This window comes from Ovis aries, chromosome 8 (genome assembly GCF_016772045.2).
Source record: "Ovis aries strain OAR_USU_Benz2616 breed Rambouillet chromosome 8, ARS-UI_Ramb_v3.0, whole genome shotgun sequence".
Classification (NCBI taxonomy): domain Eukaryota; kingdom Metazoa; phylum Chordata; class Mammalia; order Artiodactyla; family Bovidae; genus Ovis; species Ovis aries.
Genome location: NC_056061.1, coordinates 8,654,506 through 8,677,575, shown reverse-complemented (window position 1 = coordinate 8,677,575; position 23,070 = coordinate 8,654,506). Strand labels below are relative to the sequence as shown.

General features: G+C 40.3%; 1 long non-coding RNA gene across 1 annotated transcript; it reads right to left on the bottom strand.

The window, feature by feature from the left end:
* Positions 1-10,296: 10,296 nt before the first annotated feature.
* On the bottom strand, positions 10,297-22,819 carry LOC121820147 (uncharacterized). The gene is made up of 4 exons (XR_009601505.1): positions 19,680-22,819; positions 16,578-16,738; positions 14,816-14,898; positions 10,297-11,918 (listed from the first exon to the last, which is right to left on the bottom strand). It is a non-coding gene; the product is annotated as an uncharacterized LOC121820147 (long non-coding RNA).
* Positions 22,820-23,070: the final 251 nt, after the last annotated feature.

Here is a 23,070-nt window from a genome sequence, read left to right as displayed (position 1 = left end):
TTCACATTTTTATTTATTCATTATATTTCCTCCCTGTTTAGAAAAATGTTTGACTATATTCCTGATTGACTTCCCTAGATCTACAATAATAACTTATTGCAAACTTGATGGCTTCAAACACCAGAAGTATCTACTCTCACAGTCCTGGAGGCGAGAAGCCTGGAATTCAGTTGTTGGCAGGCCTGTGCTCCCTGTGGAGCTCTAGAAAACAATCCTTCCTTGCCTCTTCCGGTTTCTGGTGGCTCCTGCCCTTTCTTTTTTGTGGCTGCACCAGTTCAGTCCCTGCCTGCGTTTTCATGTGGCCCCCTCCTCTTCTTCCTGTGTGGCTCTCTTCTGTGTGTCTCTTATAAGGACACTGGTCATTTAATTAGGGTCACCTGGAAGTCTGGAGTAATCTCATCTAGAGATCTTAAACTTACTTACATCTGTAAAGATCCTTTTTCCAAGTGAAGTCATATTAACAGGTTCTGAAGATCAGGATATGAGCATATATTTGGGAGCAGGGAGAGGCTGCTATTTAACATACTGCACCAGCTTTGATTTGAGTTTGATTTTCCTTCTGTGTTAAGATTCTTGTGATAACACATCTCATTGGCTCAAGGTTGCCCACTTCTTACTTTTTTTCGTCTCTATTATTCACATGCATTTTACAAAGGATGAGATGGTTAGATAGCATCACCAACTCAGTGGACATGAATTTGAGCAAACCTTGGGAGATAGTGGAGGATAGAGAAGCCTGGTATACTGCAGTCCATGAAGTTGCAAAGAATTAGACATGACTTAACTGAACAACAACCACCACTGTATTTTATTTACTTATTCATATGTTGATGTACATTTAGCTTATTTTTATGTGTTGTCTTTTGTGAATAATACTGCAGTGAACATAGGAGTGCAGGTGTCTCTCTGAGACCCTGATTTCAATTTATTTGGCTAAATATCCAGAAATGGATTATATGGTTGTTGGATTATATGGTAGTTCCATTTTTAACTTCTTGAGGAACCTCCATATTATTTTACATAATAAGTGTATTGATTTATTTTCCCATCAGCAGTGTACCAGGTTTTACTTTTCTCTAAAATCTTGCCAACGCTTATTATCTTTTGTTTTATTGATAATAAACAGGTGTGAGATGATATCTCATTTTGGTTTTGATTTGTACTTCTCTGAAAATTAGTGAAGTTGAGCTGTCAGGCTCCCCTGTCCATGGAATTCTCCAGGCAAAAATACTGGAGTGGGTAGCCATTCCCTTCTCCAGGGGATCTTCCCAACCCAGGAACTGAACTTGAGTCTCTTGCATTGCAGGCAGATTCTTCAACGTCTGAGCCACTAGGGAAGCCCAGCTTTGCATATGCTTGTTGTTAATTTGTAGATCTTGTCTGAAAAAAATGTTTCTTCAAGTTCTTTGCCCACTTTTAAAAATGTATTTTCCCCTAGTTTTATTGAGAAATAATTGGCATACATCACTGTGTAAGCTTTGCCCACTTTAAAATCAGATTATGTGTTTCTGACGTATCTTGCGCATTACCTTTTTATCAAATAAATAGTCTGCAAATATTTTCTCCCATTCAGCATGTTGTTTGTCCTTTTCATGATTGTTTCCTTTGCTGTACAGAGCTTTTTAGTTTGATGTTGTCCAACTTGTTTATTTTTGTTTCTGTTGTCTATGCTTTGGTGTAATACATACCCAAAAACGCATTGTCAAGAGAAATGAAAAGGAGCTTTTTCCCAATGTTTCCTTTAAAAAGTTTTACAGTTTTAGGTCTTACATTTAAGTCTTTAAAACATTTTGAGTTGATTTTTGTGTATAGTTTAAGATAAGTGTTCAATTTCATTCTCTTGCATGTGAGTATTCAGTTTTTCCAGGACCATTTATTAAAGAGACTATCTTTCTCCTTTGTGTGTTCTTGGTACACTTGTTGAAGATTTTAGTTGACTTTCTATAAGTGGTTTTACATTTGGAATCTATTCTGTTCCACTGGTCTATGAAGTGAAGTGAAGTCACTCAGTCACGTCCGACTCTTTGTGACCCCATGGACTGTAGCCTACCAAGCTCCTCTGTCCATGGGATTCTCCAGGCAAGAATACTGGAGTGGGTTGCCATTTCCTTCTCCAGGGGATCTTCCCGACCCAGGGATCGAACCCGGGTTTCCCGCATTGGAGGCAGACACTTTAACCTCTGAGCCACCAGGGAATATCTCTTTTTATGTTAGTACCATACTGTTTCAATCATTATAGCTTTGCAACATAATTTGAAACCAGGAAATGAGATGCCTCTAGTTTTGTTCTTCTTGCTTTTCTTCTTTGGCTACTCTGTTTTTTTCTTTTTTTTTTGTAGTTCCAAATAAATTTTATGATTGCTTTTTCTATTTGTGTAGAAAATTCCACTAGAATTTTGATAGCGATGGCATTAAGTCTGTAGAGTGCTTTGGATAGTATGGGCTGAATATCTTTAAGAAAAGTTCCATCAATTTATACTTTTATTAACAATTTGAAAATGGTTTTTGAATATTGAGCATTTTTTAATTGCCCAGTAAAAATAAGCCAGGATTTTAATCTACATTTATTTGTTTGATTAGACTACTTGATAACCTCTTGTTTTTGTTATTTTATTTTATTTTCCATTAAAAGATTAGTGGCTTTCTTTTAAATTTATTATTAAGTATGCTTTTCTGAATATCTACCAAATGTTGGTCAGATACCAACCCTTGCAAGGTAAAAGCTATTTTCCTTAATTTCTTCATGAGGTAACTGATTTGTAGGAGTGGTTGATGTATTTTCTAAAAATATTAAGTTTATTAGTCTTTGAGAAATATTTTCTGGATTATTTCTAGTTTGAGAATTGCCTTTTTCCATTTGTTTATATTTCTTAGCACTCAAAAGTATTTTTGTTATTTTATTTATTTAATGTGGTCACTGTTATTGAATATTTTTCTATAAACATTTTGCTTTGGAAAGCATTTCTTTCTCCCAAAGATCTATTAAATATTTACTTCTATTTTTGTCATGCCTTTTTATAATTTGCATCTAATTTTTCTTTTTTTTTTTGGTTTGTCCAACATTTTGCTGTCATTCTTATTGAATCATCCTGAATTAGGACCTAACTGGAGTTTTCCCAAATTGCTGATTTGCCCAATACCTTTTAAAAGAGTATCATTAATTTTTTGGCTTGTGATGTTTCCTTCATGATGTATGGACTTTTATACATGCCAGGGCTTCCTGCATAGATACGGCAGCTATTCTGTTTATCTTTGTGATACGCTTTTAGTGATACCACATTGTTAATTACTGTAGGTTTAAAAATGTATTTAGTATTTTTTTAGAGCAAGTATCTCCAGAGCATTTTCTCCCTATTTGTTCATTCCCACAATATTTCCTCTTCCCATCTAAGTTATTTTAAAATCAATTTGAGAGACTTCCCTGATAGTCCAGTGGATAAGACTCCAAGCTTCCAAGGCAGAGGATATGGGTTTGATCCCTGGTTGGGGAACTAGGATCCCACATGCTGGGCAGTGTGGTCAATAAATAAATAAAAGTGATTTGATAATGACTTAAGAGTATGATAAGGAAAATATATGCTTAATACTTTTCCTAGCCAAATGTACTGTCTATTATTTGATTCAAAATATTGTTTATTGAGTGTGTGTTATGTGTGAGTCACTGTTTTGGGCACTAGGGATACAAACTTGAGCAAGACGATTATTTTCCTGCCCTGTCAAATTACATTCTCATTAGGAAGAATTATAATAGATGTGTTAATAAATACATCTAGACTATAATGTCAGGTAGTGATAAGAGCTGTGAAGAAAAATAAAGGGCTAGACAGTGAGTTGTTTTATAAAGGACGGCTGGGAAGATCCTTTCTGAGGAGCTGACGTCCGAGCCCATGGAGCCAGTGAGTGGCCTGAGGGAATCTGGAGGAAGCGCTTGCCAGGTGGAGAGAATGGCAGCTACAAGGACCATGAGGAAAGACGGAGCATGGTGTGCCTGAAGTATGGCACTGCTGCTTGAGTGACTAGAGTGGAGGGGGCCTGAACAGAGTGGACAACGTGGAGGGCTAGAGAGAGAAATGGGAAAGGAAAGTGAAGTTGCTCAGTCGTGTCCGACTCTTTGCGACCCCATGAACTGTGGCCCACCAGGCTCCTCTGTCCATGGAGTTCTCCAGGCAAGAATACTGGAGTGAGTTGCCATTTCCCTCTCCAGGGGATATTTCTGACCCAGGGATCAAACTCGGGTCTCCCACATTTCATGCAGACGCTTTATCATCTGAGCCACCAGGGAAGCAGAGATAAATGGAACTAGGTATTTTATGGTTCTGTAAGAGGGTTTCCCAGGCGGCCCTAATGGTAAAAATCTGCCTGCCAATGCAGGAGACACAGGAGACTCAGGTTTGATCTCTGGGTTGGGAAGATCCCCTGGAGGAGAGCATGGCAACCCACTCCAGTATTCTTGCCTGGAAAATTCCATGGACAGAGGAGCCTGATGGACTACAGTCTATGGGATCACAGCAAACTGGATACAATTGAACACACATACATACAAAGACATGCATTAGTTTTGGTTTTATTTGAAATATAATGGATGGGAAGTCATTAGCGTGTCTAGAATAGGGAATTAACGTGATATAATTTGTGTCTTCTGGGTAGAGAAGAGAAAGCCACTCAGAGCTGGCAGGAACTGTAGCTGGATTGGATGTGCGTGGAAGGAGATAGTGACGTGGTAAGACAGAGCCCTGGGTGTTGAGATGAGGGCCTGCACGGTGGCATGTTTACTGAGAAGACAAGACCCTGGGCAGAGTTTCAATTGGCCATCCAAGCAGTGAGGTCGGGTACCTACCCTTTGGGTCAGAAACTCAGCAAATATTGGAACTAGAGATCTGAATTGGGATGTCATCACCTTATAGATAGATGGAATTTAAACACAACGGCCCCATGAGGCTAACCTGAGAATGAGCATAGTTACAGCCTGGACCCTGGTGCAGGGAAGGAAGTAAAATGAAGCAAGAGGGGAAGACTCAAGACCAGCAAAGGAGAAGAGAGCCAGCGGGGAGAGAGGCAAGTGCCGCAGTGTTGCCAGGAGGAGGGCGCGATCAATCGTGTAAATGTGGTCTCGAGGTCCCAGGAATGGATTTAGCTAGGTTGCTTTCATTGGGGTTGAGCTAGAGAGAGAAAACCCTGCTTGGGAATGGATTCAAGAGAGAATGGTTGGAGATAGAAGGAAGAGAGCAGATAGAACACTACTCACAGAAATTTGCTATGAGGAGGAGCAGAGAAGTGAGGCTGGAGATGGACTTAAGACCACAGGTAGGGAGGAGAGGACTTTTTGATATTGGGCCTTTTATAGCTGATATATGGGATGAAAGTGCAGACGTCAGTGACCCAGGAGGGAAGAAGAAGCTCCTAGTGCAAGAGACATGGGGGGATGCCTGCAGGAACCCCAACAGACAAGTGACTGGAATCTCTAGTACATGCAGAAGGTTAGGCTTTGGGCAGGAGAACTGGTCTTTACCCACTATTAAGTGAAGTCATCTGTTTTAAGTGACTCTGATATGGAGTTTATTCAGGAGTCCACACTGTCCCTTATTGCTTATCCAGGTGTTTGTGATATTATGCAGGTTATTTAATCTGGGAATAAAAGAGACATGCATTAATTGGCAAACCTTCAAACTTTCTATGACAGATTTGTTTAAATGACCTTTTGGCAAAACTGAAAAAAAAAAAAAAAAATCCTTCCAATCAGCCTCTTAAATGCAACTGGTTCCATCCAACTGAGCCCTGTAGGTGTCTGCTGACTCTTCAGTCCACATGTTGCCATATTCAGAGCAAATGTCCAGTTTATGATTATCCTCTTCTTGAACATGGGCTTCCCTTGTGGCTCAGCTGGTAAAGAAATCAGCTGCAATGTGGGAGACCTGGGTTTGATCCTTCAGTCAGTGAGATCCCCTGGAGAAGGGAGCGGCTACCCACTCCAGTATTCTGGCCTGGAAAATTCCATGGACTGTATCCATGGGGTCCCAAAGAGTTGGATACAACTGAGAGACTTTCACTGTACTTGAATATGCTACTGGAATGTAGGGGGCACCCAAGGGGAAACAAACAACAGATGGTTACAGTTCATGGAAAGCCTCAGGCTCAAGGGTCCTAACCTGTGGGGGCATCTGATCGGCATCCCTGAAAACCAGGCCCCAGGGGAGCGCCACCCTTCAGCACATGCAGCGCAGCTTTGCCACCAGAAGAGTGCCCAGACTTTTCTTCATTTTATTTAATGATTATGTTATTTTTTTTTCAGTTAATACTGTAACTTTGTATTTTCTAAAATTAATTCATTAACTTATTTTAATCGGAGGCTAATTACTTAACAATATTGTGGTAGTTTTTACCATACATCAACATGAATCAGCCATGGGTGTACATGTATCCCCCCATCCTAAACCCCCCTCCCACCTCCCTTCATACCCCATGGTTGTCCCAGAGCACCTGCTTAAATGCCCTGATTCATGCCTTGAACTTGCACTGGTCATCTATATATTCTTAAAAGGATTTCCTGGAGGCTCAGATGGTAAAGAATCTGCCTGCTGTGTGGGATCCTGGGTTTGATCCCTGGGTCAGGATGATCCCCTGGAGAAGGGACTGGCTACCCACTCCAGTATTCTTGCCTGGAGAATCACATGGGCAGAAGAGCCTGGTGGGCTAGAGTCCATGGGGTCACAAAGAGTCAGGCATGACTGAGTGACTGACACTTTCATATTCTTAAAAAATGATTGTTGCCAGGAATTTTATTACTTCTATAATAAAACATTTTATCTATTTAATAATAACTAATATAACATGAGTACTTATATTAGCACTTCCATTTTGTGGTATACTTTGTCCTACATGGATTAAATTGAGGGTGGATGGGCACAGAATAGAGTCCTAATGAAATAGTGTCTTTGTTACTAAATTGATTGTCATGGGATGCAACACCAGGTAACCTGACTGGAATCAGATCATGTGGGTCCTCTAGAATGATTATGAGAATTATTCTCAGAAATTTCATTAGCATACGTTAATTTGCTTGCTGTGTCTCTTTGAAGCTCCCTAACATGTTTCTGATTGTTAAAGAAAGTTGAGGGGAAGTGATACTTGATGCACTTAAAAAAATTTTTGTTTTTATTGAACTTAGTTGATCTACAATGTTCTGTTAGTACAGCAAAGTGATTCAGTGCATATATATATATACTTTTACATTATGTAAAATGTACAGTTATTACAAGATATTGAATATAGTCCCTTATGCTTTATAGTTGGTCCTTGTTGATTATCTATTTTATATATAATAGTATGCATATTTTAACCCCATACTTCTAATTTATCCTTCCTTCCCTTTCTCCTGGTGGCTCAGAGGTTAAAGCGTCTGCCTCCAATGTGGGAGACCCGGGTTTGATCCCTGGGTTGGGAAGATTCCCTGGAGAAGGAAAAGGCAATCCACTCCAGTATTCTTGTCTGGAGAATCCCATGGATGGAGAAGCCTAGTAGGTTACAGTCCACGGGGTCGCAAAGAGTCAGATATGACTGAGCGACTTCACCTCACCTCCTCCCTTTCTCCTTTAGTAAACTTTTCTGTCTGTGAGTCTATTTCTGTTTTGTAGGTAAATGCATTTGTGTCATATTTTAGATCCCATATACAAGTGATATTATATGATATTTGTCTTTATATGTCTGATTTTCTTCACTTAGTATCATAATCTCTAGGCCCACTTGTGTTGCTAGAAATGGCGTTAGTTCACTCTTTTCTATGGCTGAGTAGGAGTCCATTTTAGATATACCCCACAACGTCTTAATCTGTTCCTCTGTCAGTGCTCATTCAGGTTGCTTCCATGCCTGGGCTATTGAAAATAATGCTGGTGTGACTGTTAGGGTGAGTGTATCTTTTTGAATTAGTTTTCTCCAGATATATGCCTGAGAGTGGGATCACTGGATCATATCGTAACTATATTTTTAGATTTTTAAGAAATTTTAATACTTTTCTCACTCTTTTAGATTCGTTTCCCATGTAGATCATTACAGAATACTGAGTAGATGTCCCTGTGCTGTACAGTAAGTCCTTGTTGATTCTGTTTTACATATAGTAGTGTGTACGTGTCAATCCTAATATCCCAATTTATCCCTCCTTGCCCTATCCTTGGGTAACATAAGTCTGTTTTCTGCCTCTGCGACTCTTTTTTAAGATGCTTTAAACATGGAGGTCATTACAGAGTATTGATAGAGCCCCCTGTATTTTCCTCAGTGTGGCCCTCTTCTTGAAGCTGATGACTGCCTCAGCACTCAGGGTCAGGCTAAGCCTCCAGTCTTTATCATGGGGATTGATGGCAAGTGTTAGAGGGGAGACTTAGCAAATCCCAAACTTTCAACCTCTTCTTCTCTGTAAGAGTGGTCAGAATTGCTTCCTGATATGATGGCTGTGACCATCTCAGGAGACTCCTGATGAGAAATTCATTCCCTTGCTCCCCAACTGCACTGGATCTCTTGAACAATGCCCAGAGGAGTCCAAGAGTCTTCTGGCCACCACAATCAGACAGCCATTGAGAAGCTGAAATCTATGTCTAAGAAAGATTCAAAATACCAGGAGAAAGTCATAGAAATGCACATTTCTTACAGGAAAAGAAAAGCATCACAAGAATAAAATTCAGACTTAAAATGAAGAAACTAGGGAAAACCACTAGACCATTTAGGTATGAACTAAATCAAATTCCTTAAAATTATACTGTGGAAGTGACAAGTAGATTCAAGGGATTAGATCTGACAGACAGAGTGCCAGAAGAACTATGGACAGAAGTTCGTAACATTATATGAGAGGCAGTGATCAAAACTACTGCTAAGAAGAAGAAATGCAAAAAGGTAAAATGATTGTCTAAGGAGGCCTTACAAATAGCTGAGAAAATAGGAGAAGCAAAAGGCAAGAGAGAAAGGGAAAAATATACCCATCTGAATGCAGAGTTAAAAAAAAAAAAAAAAGCAAGGCAAGGTAAGAAAGCGCAAAGAAATAGAGGAAAACAATAGAATGGGAAAGACTAGAGCTCTCCTCAAGATAATTAGATATACCAAGGGAACATTTCATGCAAATATGGGCACAATAGAGGACAGAAATGGTATGGACCTAAAAGAAGCAGAAGATATTAAGATGTGGCAAGAATACACAGAAGAACTATACAAAAAAGATCTTAATGACCCAGATAACCATGATGGTGTGATCACTCACCTAGAGCCAAACATCCTGGAGTGCAAAGTCAAGTGGGCCTTAGGAAGCAGCACTACAAACAAAGCTAGTGGAGGTGATGGAATTCCAGTTGAACTATTTCAAATCCTAAAAGATGATACTGTGAAAGTGCTGCACTCAATATGCCAGCAAATTTGAAAAACTCATCAGTGGCTGCAGGACTGGAAAAGGTCAGTTTTCATTCCAATCCCAAAAAAGGGCACGCCAAATAATGTTCAACCTGCCACACAATTGCACTCATCTCACATGCTCAAAATTCTCCAAGCAAGGCTTCAACAGCATATGAACTATGAACTTCAGCTTTATTGATTATGCTAAAGCCTTTGACTGTGTGGATCACAGCAAACTGTGGAAAATTCTGAAAGAGATGGGACTACCAGACCACCTGACCTGTCTTTTGAGAAATCTGTATGCAGGTCAAAAAGTAACAGTTAGAACTGGACATGGAACAACAGACTGGTTCAAAATTGGGAAAGGAGTGTGTCAAGACTGTACATTTTCATCCTGTTTATTTAACTTATATGCAGAGTACATCATGCGAAATACCAGGCTGGATGAAACAAGCTGGAATCAAGATTATTGGGAAAAATATCAATAACCTCAGATATGCAGATGACACCACCCTTATGGCAGAAAGTGAAGAGGAACTAAAGAGCCTCTTGATGAAAGTAAAAGAGGAGAGTGGAAAAGTTGGCTTAAAACTCAACTTTCAAAAAATTAAGATCATGGCATCTAGTCCCATCACTTCATGGCAAATAGATGGGGAAACAATGGAAACACTGACAGACTTTATTTTGGGGGGCTCCAAAATCACTTGAGATGTTGACTGCAACCATGAAGTTAAAAGACACTCGCTTCTTGGAAAAAAAGGTATGACAAGCCTAGATAGCATGTTAAAAAGCAGAGATACTACTTTAGCGACAGAGGTTGTATAGTAAAAACTATGGTTTTCCAGTAGTCATGCATGGATGTGAGAGCTGGACCATAAGGACTGCTGAAAAACTGATGCTTTTGAACTGTGGTATTGAAGAAGACTCTTTTTTTATATTTTTATTTTTACTTTATTTTGCTTTACAATACTTATTGGTTTTGCCATACATTGACATGAATCAGCCACGGGTGTACATGAGTTCCCAATCCTGAACCCCCCTCACACCTCCCACCCCATATCATCTCTCTGGATCATCCCAATGCACCAGCCCCAAGCATCCTGTATCCTGTATTGAACATATTCTGGCTATTCATTTCTTGCAAGATAGTATACATGTTTCAATGCCATTCTCCCAAATCATCCCACCCTCTCCCTCTCCCTCAGAGTCCAAAAGTCCATTCTAAACATCTGTGTCTCTTTTGCTGTCTCGCATACAGGGTTATCATTACCATCTTTCTAAATTCCATATATATGTGTTAGTATACTGTATTGGTGTTTTTCTTTCTGGCTTACTTCACTCTGTATAATCGGCTCCAGTTTCATCCACCTCATTAGAACTGATTTCAATGTCTTCTTTTTAATGGCTGAGTAATACTCCATTGTGTATATGTACCACAGCTTTCTTATCCATTCATCTGCTGATGGACATCTAGGTTGTTTCCATGTCCTGGCTATCCAAAGAAGACATATGGGTGGCTAACAAACACATGAAAAGATGCTCAACATCACTCATTATCAGAGAAATGCAAATCAAAACCACAATGAGGTACCATTTCACACCAGTCAGAATGGCAGCGATCCAAAAGTCTACAAGCAATAAATGCTGGAGAGGGTATGGAGAAAAGGGAACCTTCTTACACTGTTGGTGGAAATGCAAACTAGTACAGCCACTATGGAGAACAGTGTGGAGATTCCTTAAAAAATTGCGAATAGAACTGCCTTATGACCCAGCAATCCCACTGCTGGGCATACACACTGAAGAAACCAGAATTGAAAGAGACACATGTACCCCAGTGAAGAAGACTCTTGAGAGTCCCTTGGTCTTCAAGGAGATCAAACCAGTCCATCCTAAAGGAGATCAGTCCTGAATATTCATTGGAAGACTGATGCTGAAGCTGAAGCTCCAATTCTTTGGCCACCTGACGGGAAGAAATGACTCATTGGAAAAGACGCTGATGCTGGGAAAGACTGGAGGCAGAAGGAGAAGGGAACAACAGAGGATGAGATGGTTGGCTGGCATCACTGACTGGATGACATGAGTTTGAGCAAGCTCCAGGAGTTGGTGATGGGCAGAGAAGCCTGGTATGCTGCAGTCCATGGGGTCGCAAATAGTTGGACATGACTGAGTGAAACTTAAGATGTGAGAAGAATGACTTACAGCCTTTGTTATTAGCTGTTTTCCCCTGAGGACAGCTGAAAGGTCCTGGGAATAGGTAGGGTGACCTTTTGTCTTGATACACCATGTCTCCTTATTACTGTCTCTAGTAGGAGATGGTGCTACTGCCTGGAGTTGTGGATCATGCTTGACCTTTGTGCTCAGTTGCATCTGACTCTCTGTGAACCACAGAACTATAGCCTCCCAGACTCCTTGGTCCATGGAATTTTCCAGGCAAGAATACTGGAGTGGGTTGCCGTTTCTTCCTCCAGGGCATTTTCTGGACCCAGGGGTTGAACCTTTGTCTCTTTTGTCTCCACATTGGCAGGTGGATTCTTCATCACTTGCACCACCTGGTAAGACCATAGATTAGACAACTATTCGCCATTAAGTGCAGGAGAAGGCAATGGCATCCCACTCCAGTACTCTTGCCTGGAAAATCCCATGGATGGAAGAGCCTGGTGGGCTGCAGTCCATGGGGTCGCTAAGAGTCGGACACGACTGAGCGACTTTACTTTCACTTTTCCCTTTCATGCATTGGAGAAGGAAATGGCAACCCACTCCAGTGTTCTTGCCTGGAGAATCCCGGGGATGGGGGAGCCTGATGGGCTGCCGTCTATGGGGTTGCACAGAGTTGGACACGACTGAAGCGACTTAACAGCAGCAGCAGCAGCCATTAAGTGCAGTATTGGAACTGGATTCCAATACCAAATGACTTCTAGAACTATTCAAACATATTTCTAAATATCAATGGAATTATCTGGCTAAAAGGCATTGTCTTATTGACCTGGTGTTAGGTAAGGAGAGCTAACGTTTGCTAAGAAACTGCTGGCATTGTCCCTGAACTTCATATATGTTTTTTTTTATTTCATTCTCTTAATACTTTCTCCATACATGAGAATCCTCTCTCACATGCCAGGCCTTGGGTGAAGCCCTCAGATATACCACTGAGCAAGATGGACAAACTTTCTGTAGGTTCAGAGCTTACAATCCATTGAAGTAAATAGAAATGATCAAATTAATAGTATCCATTGATTGATTCTCAATTTACAGTAAGCATTTAGCTTATTATCACTTCAAAAATGAGGGGAGCTAGTCTTATGGAGTGAAGTATTAAGACTTGAACCTAGGTCTTGCTGTCCCTTCTGCAGACAGTTTGAATCCCACTTCTGCTAGTCAATGACTACGTAGTCCTGAGAAAGTGACTTCATCTCTCTGAGTTCCTGAGATGATGAATGGCTACAGTAAGATTCCTCCCAGCATTTTCCATCTTCTACCTTACCTATTTCACCATTATTTGTCAAATGCTTCCCATCTTTCAAGTCTCAGTTTAATCATTGCTTCTCAAGACAGACTTACCTGACTGGCCATTTCAGCCCCCAAGAATTATCTGAGTGAAGATGTTTCATGATGCCTTGTGGCATTCCCACGTCATAGTACAACTGCCTGCAATATGCCTGCCTGTTCATTTTCCTTAAGGCAAAATAAAATAAAGTATGTAACCTGAGGGGTCAACTGTATTTCATCAAGCTCTCCTGTGGATAAGTAGTTACTGCATTCCCAAACTGGAATCCACTTTGATTCTCCCATATTTGTGAAGGTCTGTCTGATTCTGGGACTGGTAAAAAGGCCTTTGAGTGAAAGCTCAGTAAAGAAGTTAGCCTGAAGCCAGGGCCGTGGCTAGAGAGGAAAGCGAGGCCAGGTTGCCAGTGACTGGGCAGGCAGGACTTTGCTGGGCAGTGCAAAGAGTCCTCCATCCCTGCCCAACACGCCTGGCACAGTCACCCAACACCTCAGTCCACAGACTGATATATTTTTGATGAGGGAAAAGTTAGGGAAATCCTGGAGAGTCAAAACAGACAGAAGACACAGTTCTTCTATCCTGAATCAATGGGACTCTTTGGGCCAGTGCTTTGCCTTTCTGAAATCAAGGTCCAGTCTGGTGCAAATCAATATTTGCTGATGCATAATTTCAGGGAGCAAGCTTGTGTTTTCTATAGCAAGGTTGTCTTTTAATAAGATGACCAAGCACGACTTTATAAGGCAAACAAATGAAATAAAACCTTCCAGACGACTACTGGAAATGTTTCTTCTTCTTTTTTTTAAACTCCAATACAGACCTTTCAGTGAAATGGCCTGACAGTTTTATGCGTTCCTTCCTGTTTAGCATGGCAGTGAAGGATGGAATTTGGGCTTGTTCTGTCTGAATTCAGGCCCACTATGGCCTGTTGAAGTCACTTTCTCAAAATAAAGACAGTCTTAAATAATAAACTTTGTTCTGCTCTTCACCTGTGATTTTTTTTTAAATTTAGAGATTATAAAAATATAAACCCAATGGATTATAATTGCTATGCTGTCCAGAATATGGATTATCCTTGAAGTATGTATGAATACACATAACCTATTGGAACTGGGACTGTATGGGGTGGGGTTGGTAGGGAGAGAAGTATAGAGTCTCCACGGGGAATTAGTGTCACTAAAGAAAAAAGTTTTAAGACTCTTCCTTTTACTCAGCTAAATAGAGAATTAAATAAGATGTTCTAGACTGGGCTACATATAGGATGCCCTACATATAGGAAAGATCTAGGGTTTTTCGGCTAACCTGATGAATACTTACTGAAAGGATAGCGTTCCATCCATTTTTAAAAACTGACTGTATTTTTTTAGAGAGGTTTCAGGTTCTAAATTGAGCAGGAAGTACACAGAATTCTCATATACTTCCTTCCTCACATATGCACGGGCTCTCCCACTGTTGATTCTCCCACAAGAGTGGTGCACTTGCTACAGTCAGTGAACCTACACTGGTATGTCATAGTCACTGAAAGTCCATAATTTACATTAGGGTTCATTCTTGGTGTCATGCATTCTATAGGTTTTGACAAATATATTGACATCTTTTGGAAAAACCCCAATGAAATTTTGGTCAACCCAGTATAAAGATGTGTACCCATCTTTATAGTATACAGAATGTTTCACTGCCCTAAAAATCCCCTGTATTTGCCTGTTCATTCCTCCTTCCTCTCTGACTCTTGATCTTTTTTACTGTCTCCATGGTTTTCTAGAATCCCTTATGGGCCTCCTAGGTGGTGCTAGTGATTAAGAACCTGCCTGCCAATGCAGGAGACGTGAGAATGGCTTATAGTTGGAATTATACAGTAAGTGGTCTTTTCAGTTTAGCTTCTTTCTCTTAGTAAAATGCATTTCATATACTTTCATTTATTTCTTGGTTTGATGGCTCATTTTTCTTTACCTCTAAATTCTGTTGTCTGGATGTACCCGTTGATCCATTCACCTACTGAAGGGCATCTTATTTTCTTCCTAATTTCAGCAATTCTGAAAAAAAAAAAAAAGATGCTATAAAACATCTGTGTGAAGGTTTTTATGTGGACATAAAATTTAAATTTATTTGGCTAAGTACCAAGAAGCACAGTTGCTGAGTCATATAATGAGTATGTTTAATTTTGTTTGAAAAACCACCAACTTGTCTTCCAATGCAGCTGTACCATTTTGCAGTCCCACCAGCAATGAATAGGAGTTCCTGTTGCTCCACACTGACGTCAGCATTTGATGGTGTTAGTGTTTTGGATTTTCACCGATCTAATAGGTAGGCAATTGTATCTCCTTGTTGGTGTTTTTTTTTTTTTTTTTTTCCATTCAATTTTGAGAGCTACCTCTTTAGTGTGGGAGGAAAGCATGGGATCCAGACACCAGGAGTAACTGAGATCAGAGAAGCGGGAGCTGGCTGTGACATCAGAGGTGGAACAGTGGGCAGTCTCAGTACCCCTGGGCTTCCTGAGTATTTCCTGAAACACAGTTGAGAGCCCAGGGAACTAAAGGGAAGGTCAATTCCAAGTTATGGGAAGACTGGAAGAAACAATGAGTACTTTATAATACACTCATTCCCTCAGCTTAGTGAGGCTATGTGTGATTGAGTGTGTGAAACTTGATTGAGTGTGTGAAACGTGATGTGCGTATTAGTTTAGAATCAGCACATTCTGAGCACGCATAAGCTTTCCACAGTTTTACAGTCGCAGTACCAATGGACCTTTGCTCACGAGGATCTCAGACTATGTCTTCTGTCACCTTGGAGGTTGATTTTATCAGGAGGCATCTCAACTGAATCCTTGCTATACCATTCCAGTCATCAGGTACAATCAACTTAAGAGACTAAGGTCAGGGTCAGTCTGTAAAATCAATGTGCCCTTCTCTGTCTTTGCTACTTATCCTGAGGTGCAGAGTCCCTAGGCTGTCCTTCCACTGTGAGTGTGATAATGGCCTTGAGCAAAGTCAATGTTAACAGTGGAAAGAAAGAGGAATGAGTGGAAGGAAATCTCTCATTCATTCCCTGTCAACACTTCCTCTTTCCTCTGGGCCATTGGTCCCTTTAAGGAAGGCTACCCTCCAAGCAGCTAACAGTACATTCTTTTGTTCAGTAAAGTACTGTACAGGCTCAGCTTTGACAGAAAGCTCATTTGGCCTTATGCTACAGCATATTTTGAAATTGTACAATCTCCGTTGCCTCCATACCCTATTATACGTTTATGCAGACAGTCCTCACTTTGCAGGGTACCTTGTTACAGAGACTTCTGCATATTGAAATTTTGCCCTTGTTTCCATGTATCTGAGATTTGATCTAAGAGTTACATGCTTCTCTGGGATAATTGTCATCATCAGAAATAGACTTTCTCACCTTCTCAGGTCTAAACTAACCCATACTTGCATCCATATACCATTGAGGAAGTGTCTCTTCCTCAGCATCACCTGAACTCTCCATCCCACCTGAGAGAAAGAGTCACTATTTCAAAATACCCTCTATTTAACACCTTCATTGATTTGCTACTTTTTATGCCCTGTACCTGTCACTTAGGACTCTACTCTCTTGGTTTTGAAACACTCTCTCTCTCGCTTTCCTTCTTTCCTCAGTCCATTATTGTTTCGTAATCTGACTGGCTCCTTCTCCAATTGTCTCATTTGGAGCACCTCAAGATTTGTGTCGTCTTTTCGTCTCTCACCTTTGTCCCTGAGTGATCTCACCAGCTCCCGAGGGTGTGAGCTCTCTTGTTCTGACAAAGCCCCCGTTTGCACTGGAGGCCACACCTCTCTCTTGAGCTCCGTGCTTTCACGTCTCAGTGTCTTCTCATGTCTCCCCTTGGACGTGTCTTCGATTCTGCAACTTAACAGATCCAGAGTGGAATTCTGGGCTTTCCCCATTCCATGTTCATCTTCTCAAACTCCTATTCTTCTACTTTCGTGTTAAAAGCACTGCACTTCAGCAAGTTATTCAAGCCAATATCTAAGAGTCCTTCCTTTCTGTTAAACTAGAGATCATGTATATTAGTAAGCCTTATGGATGCTACTTTGAAAATATATCTGAGACTCTTTATTTCATGTCCATGGCCACCTTCTTAGTCCAGGCCTCCACTGTCTCTTGCCTCCATGAACATCAGCCTTTGACTGATTTTTCCACTTTCACATGTGTGCCTCACCCTCTCCCCTTATAGCTGCACCCCCCTCCTCCACACAGAGCAGCAAAGGGGAAATTCTCAGTGATAATCTGGTCTCATTCTTCCCTTGCTTTTAAAATCCTGCAATGGCTCCCCTTATATTTAACGTAAAACTCAGTCTTCCTCCCATGACCTAGAATATCCTCCATCATTGTGCTTAGCCCCTCAGCCTTACTTCTTTTCACTCTCCCCTTCATCTGCTCAAACATCGCTGCTGTTACTTGGAAGAGAAGGGAAGAGGGAAGATTTCTATTTAATAATAAATAATTGAGGCTCAATGTAATATTAAATAAGTAGCAGAAATGAGTTTCACCCTCAGCTCTGCTTTATTCTCTGGAGCTATGATCTTTGCACTATTCCATTTGGTGTAATATAAGGCAAATACTAAGACAACAACAACAAAAAACCCTCTGTGCTGTATAAAATCAAGAGTGTATTTAAGGAATTCATGTGATCAAACAAAGGAAAAACAGTTCTGAGTTCAGGGAAGTCTATCATTTACTCACTGTGGAACTTTTAGCACACTCTGAAACTCAGTTTCTTTAACTGTAAAATGGGCATAATAAATTGACTTCATTAAATGACAATGTTTTGGCATGCTTAAAATATTGTGGCACACACAATCTGCTCATTTCCACCCCTACCCTGATCCCTCCTGTTTTAAGCAACACTTTTATATGTGTTTGGGGTGGGCTGGCCATCATAAAATCTATGACTGTCCTTGCACAGCAATAGTAGACAGTTCCTCCATTATGGCCGTGACCACCAGCCCCTTTCAGTGGGTGCCTGCTCTGTGCCAGATGTTGCAATGGGTGCTTTACATACTTCATTTCCTTTAGCCTCTCAACACCTGAATTTGAGTTTCCTGGAAACTTTGGGAAGGTATTTCTTCAAGAAAATATTTCCATAGTCAAGCACATTTCATAAATGTTGAAAATTACATACTCCTCATGGAAAGTTAGTTATAATATGTAACTTGAACTAGAAAATTAAAGATCTTGAGCAGTCTTGTATAAACATCATTTCATTAACTTACATATCACAGGGGGAATCATCCCTCCAAGACTGGTGTTTGTTTGTTTGATGTTTGTGCTTAGCAACTGCTTACGTTCTGCAGCTCCAGTGTTTCTTGGGATACATACTTTGTGCACTAGAGCTCTGTTTGTGCTGCTGAAGATCAAATGAAAGTTTGGTAAAATTTTGCTTTCCAACTGACATTGTGTTCTTTTCTGCTTCCATTGTTGGGTATTATTCACTCTTATCTTCTCCATTCATTTACAACTGTGATGGGTTTGTTTTCCTCTGCTATGAAGTCTATTTCTGCCTTCTCTCATCACCGATCAGTCTGCTACTCATTATAAAAGTCAGCATTTCTACAGACTGCGGAAGAAAAAATCTGATATATAGAGAGAGAAAGAGGGAGAAAGGGAGAGAGGAAGGGAGGGAGAAAGCTGGAAATAAAAAGAGAGAGAAAGGGAAAAGAGACAGGGAGACACATGGGGGAGAAAAAGGGAGGGGGGGAAGAGAAGGAGAGAGGGATTAACCTGTCTAGAATTTTGGGGAGTGCTTTGGGAGAAAATGACCTTTAAAAAGTCTAAATTATATTAAATTAAATACATTTATTTTTGTTAGAATTTTTAGCCATAGCATCAAGTGTGAAAATAACAATGATTTATAGAATAGTACTATTTTCTTCAAAACTTATTTTTTCTTATGATATTACTTAAAATATTTTCAAAATTTGTTCAGTTTTATACAGGATCTAATCACGTCTCATGGCAGGAAGGAATAATAAAATAGCATAATTTTTAAGGTGCTCTTTAGGACATGGATTTTGTCCTATTTTTGTTTAAATAAAGCAAAACCATGGCAGCATCTGGCAAAGAATAAGTATTCAATAAATAAATGAATTTCTGCACCATAAAAATAGGGCCATAAATCCTAAAACCACAACTGACATAAATCTGCTGCCTGAATATCTTTAATATGCCCAGTTTGTCATCTTTTTTAGAACTGAACTTGGGGTTCTTTTAGGTACAGTTGTTACTATTAAGAGTGTCTAAAGGTAGTCATTAAATTATTATGCTTTTTATCTTAAAAAAAAAGCGTCAGAACTTTGTTCTCATAATTTCTGGAAGGATGGTTATCATTTAGCTGGTTTAAATTACTATTACATTTGCACAGATATCAAGGTATTATCTTAGTCCATCCAGGTTGTTATAAAAAAAAATACCATAGACTAGTTCTCTTAAACAATGAACATTGATTTCTCACAGTGTTGGGGGCTGAGAAGTCTAAGATCAAGGTTCCAGGGGATTTGGTGTTAGGTGAGGGCTGGCTTCATGCACTAGAGACTATCACCGTATTGTAATCTCACCTGGTGGAAAGAGAAATAAACCTACTAATCCCACAAGGGTCCACCTTTGTCATGAACCAGTCATCCCAAAAGCCTCACCTCCTAATTCTATCTCATTTGGAATTAGGATTCAACATATGACCTTGAAGGGATATACAAATATTTAGTCCATAGCAAGACTCTTGCTTTTGTTATCAAAGACACAACTCTCACATTTTCTCATGTTTTCTAAGGATTCTTTACCATGTTCTTACCTTCTTAGTATATCTCTTCTCATAATTATGTAAGTGCTAAGATTCTTTTTGTCCATACTTCCCAGGAACTGGGCTTTCCATATGGCTCACCAGTAAAGAATCCACCTGCCAATGCAGAAAATGCAGGTTTGATCCCTGTTGGGAGGATCCTTTGGAGGAGGAAATGGCAACTCACTCCAGTACTCTTGCTGGGAAAATTCCATGGATAGAGGAGCCTGGTAGGCTACAGTCTATGCCAGGCTTCAAAGGATTGCAAAGAGTCAGACATAACTCTGTGTGAGCAACTGAGCGTACACCCAGGACATATCAAAGAGAACGGCTGAATTAAGAAATTACCAGAAAATATATTCAATGAAGATCATTTAATAGTAAAAAAAATATGAATTTAGTTACCTTCATGGTTACATGGTTACTTATATGCACAGTATGTGGTATGTGGTCCACCTGGGCTGAGATATTCAGCCACATCTGAGTAGCGACTGTTTTCTTCCTTAGATGAGGTTATTCTTTTTGGCATTGAACTTAGTTCAGGAATGAGGTGAGGAACTGATTGTAGTAAACAAAATAATGTAACTTTGAATGCAAATTTTTTTCCAAGATGGGAGTATAAATACAAATATAAAAAGGCCAGCTGTAAAACTTTCTAGCTTGAAAATCTAATTAACAATTACAGGCCTCCTTCAGGAACTATAGAGGCAAAAGAAAGTGTGTTCAGATATGCTATATCTGCTTTGGAGGTAAAGCCGGCCAACCTCTGATAAGATTTGACATCTTCAGTTGGATGCACTGGAAACTTCATCTAACAAGTGTCTGTGGCTGCAATGGGAGTTGTCTGTGTGTGTACATGTGTACTTTCCAGTATGCGATCCATGAAACTCAGCAAAATAAAATTCAAAAACTAAGTCTAAGAAGCGTATTTGGCAGGCAGTTTGCTATTGCATACAGAGGTGGCATTGACAAAATTCTTACTAATCATTATAAGAGATCCGTATCATGCTTATAATTGTAGACAGAGCTGAAGAGTCACGGAGAGCCAGGGATGTTTAAGTCATCTGCTTCTAAGCACAAACTTGCTCACCCCAGCCTGGGAGTGGAAACCTGGCCAGCTTTGGCCGTCGCTCCATTCATTGCCGAGGGTTTCTGTTAAAAGTCTTCTTTATGTTAAGCTGCTGTCTCTGTCTCTCTCTCTGCAACTTTCAACACCCTCTGCCCTTTGGAGACACAAAGAACAAATTTAATTTCTGTTTTCTATGACAGCCAGCCGTTCAATTATTCATTCACTCATTCAACAGACCTTTATTGAGTCACAGCCATATGCAGGCACTGAGAATGCAAAGGTCGAAAATACCAAACCATGTTTCCAAGAATGCCCAGCCTGTGACATCTGATACTGCCTTTTGCAGTTTCTGCTCTACAGGGTAATTCCTCATGTGTTCCCATGCTAGGCTTCCTTGCTACTCCTCTCTTTTATAATGAGTTGATCAAAGATCTTCAAAGTGGGAGAGTGAGTGGGGACCAGCTGAAAATGATTCTATAGAATTTCTTGACCGGAGCAAAGGGCACACACTCTGATATCTCTCCCTCAGGGAACGCTGATGAGATGATGCAATCAAAGTCATCATCACATCACACATGAGAGCAATGTTTTTTATTTTGCATTTATTGAATTAAATCCAAAGTCATCATCCTGCCCCCAAGGCCCTGCCCAACCTAGGTGTATTATTTTATATTCTACTACTCCCCAATGTGAACTTATGGTGTGTTTTCTTTCCTCTCTTTGCTAATTTGTTTCTCTTCCAAGGATACCCCTATGGTGGCTTGTTTCAAAGCTAAATGTTTAAAAAGGGTCATTGTTGAAGCTTTTCCTGTTGTTGTTCTTCCTGAAACCTTCTCAGGAATTTTCCTGAAGTTGTTCTCTGCCATGTGGTAGGTCTAGAAGAGTGCCTGTCAGATTAGTTGGAGGCTCACTATGGACCAGACTTGTCAAGGTATTGAATAGTATCCATGTCATCCGAATATAACTCAGAGTTCACACGTATCATCAACTAATCCTCGCAGTAACTGTCTGAGAAAAGAGACAACTGATAAGTTTTACTAATATGGTCAATAAAACTGGGGTCCCCACTGCTTTCTTACTCTGTGTCTGCTGATGCTTATACTGCCTGAGTCTTATAGGTATTATTATACTGAGACACAAGAGACACAGGTTTGACCCCTGGGTCAGGAAGATCCCCTTGAAAAGGAAATGGCAACCCACTCCAGTATTCTTGCCTGGAGAACCCCATGAACAGAGGAGTCTAGTAGGATCAGTTCAAAATGTTGCAAAGAGTCAGACACAACTGAACAACTAAGCACGTCATGTATGTTGCTAGAGAGGACTTTCCTGTTTTAACACCTGATCTTGAGTTCCTCTCAGAGAGGCAGCTATCTCTATTTAGAAAAACATGCTAACATTGCCTTAGGGGAAGATATGAAAGCATGCTTGAGAAGCTAGTGAAATAAAGAAAGAAAGCTACTTAAAGGGGTTAAGGAGAACCAGGGCCTGAAGAGTGAGCAGAAGGAAGAGAGGGGTGCGGAGGCAGGAGATGATGGGCAGGTGGAGAAACGGAGGAAAGGGAGCAGAAAAAAATGGCTGAAGGGCTTCTGAGCACAGGGATATCTTCAATGCCACGGCCAAGTTCTTTGCTGTTGGATTTTGTGGTCTAACACCCACTACCGCAAACCTTCAGTGAAGTCTGCCGCCTCCAAATGCCTTGGTGTGTGGATGTTTCAGGTGAAATCAAGCACAGGGAACTTTACTGGTCATAACAGTGCAGGGCAGGATGGCTGTGAGATAAGGAAGTCCTGCAAGAAAACGCCAGAATCAGAAGTTAGCCTTAGAATACACACCCCATGGAATTAGTCCCATTTTATAGGAACTCTCAAAGGACAGGAGCAACCCCAGCCAACATGCGGGTTACATTTACATTTCTGCCTGCCAACTAGACGTGAGGCAATTTGAGTGCAAAGGCTGTGGTTTCGATTTTGCAGTCCCTCATGCCTCGTGCTCAGATTTCCTCATTGCCTGCTTTATTTTTCAGTTTCAAGTTCCATACTCAGCAGCTTTTGAGCTGCTATTCAAATGATCATTTCCAGGGAAATTTCTCATTTGGTCCATATCTGAAATTTAAGGTCACTTTTTTGAGTATACTGTTTACACAAATATAGTATGTTTTTCATTAGTAACTGTGAAAAACACCCAAAGGGGCCATTTTCAATCAATTCTGATTTTCTTGTTATTTTATGTCACTTAGGTTAGCATCAGTATTATTTCTCCTTGTTCAACCAACCACAGAGTTCAGGCATATATTTTATATAGAGGCTGACCTGAAACTTCTTACCATCTAGACTT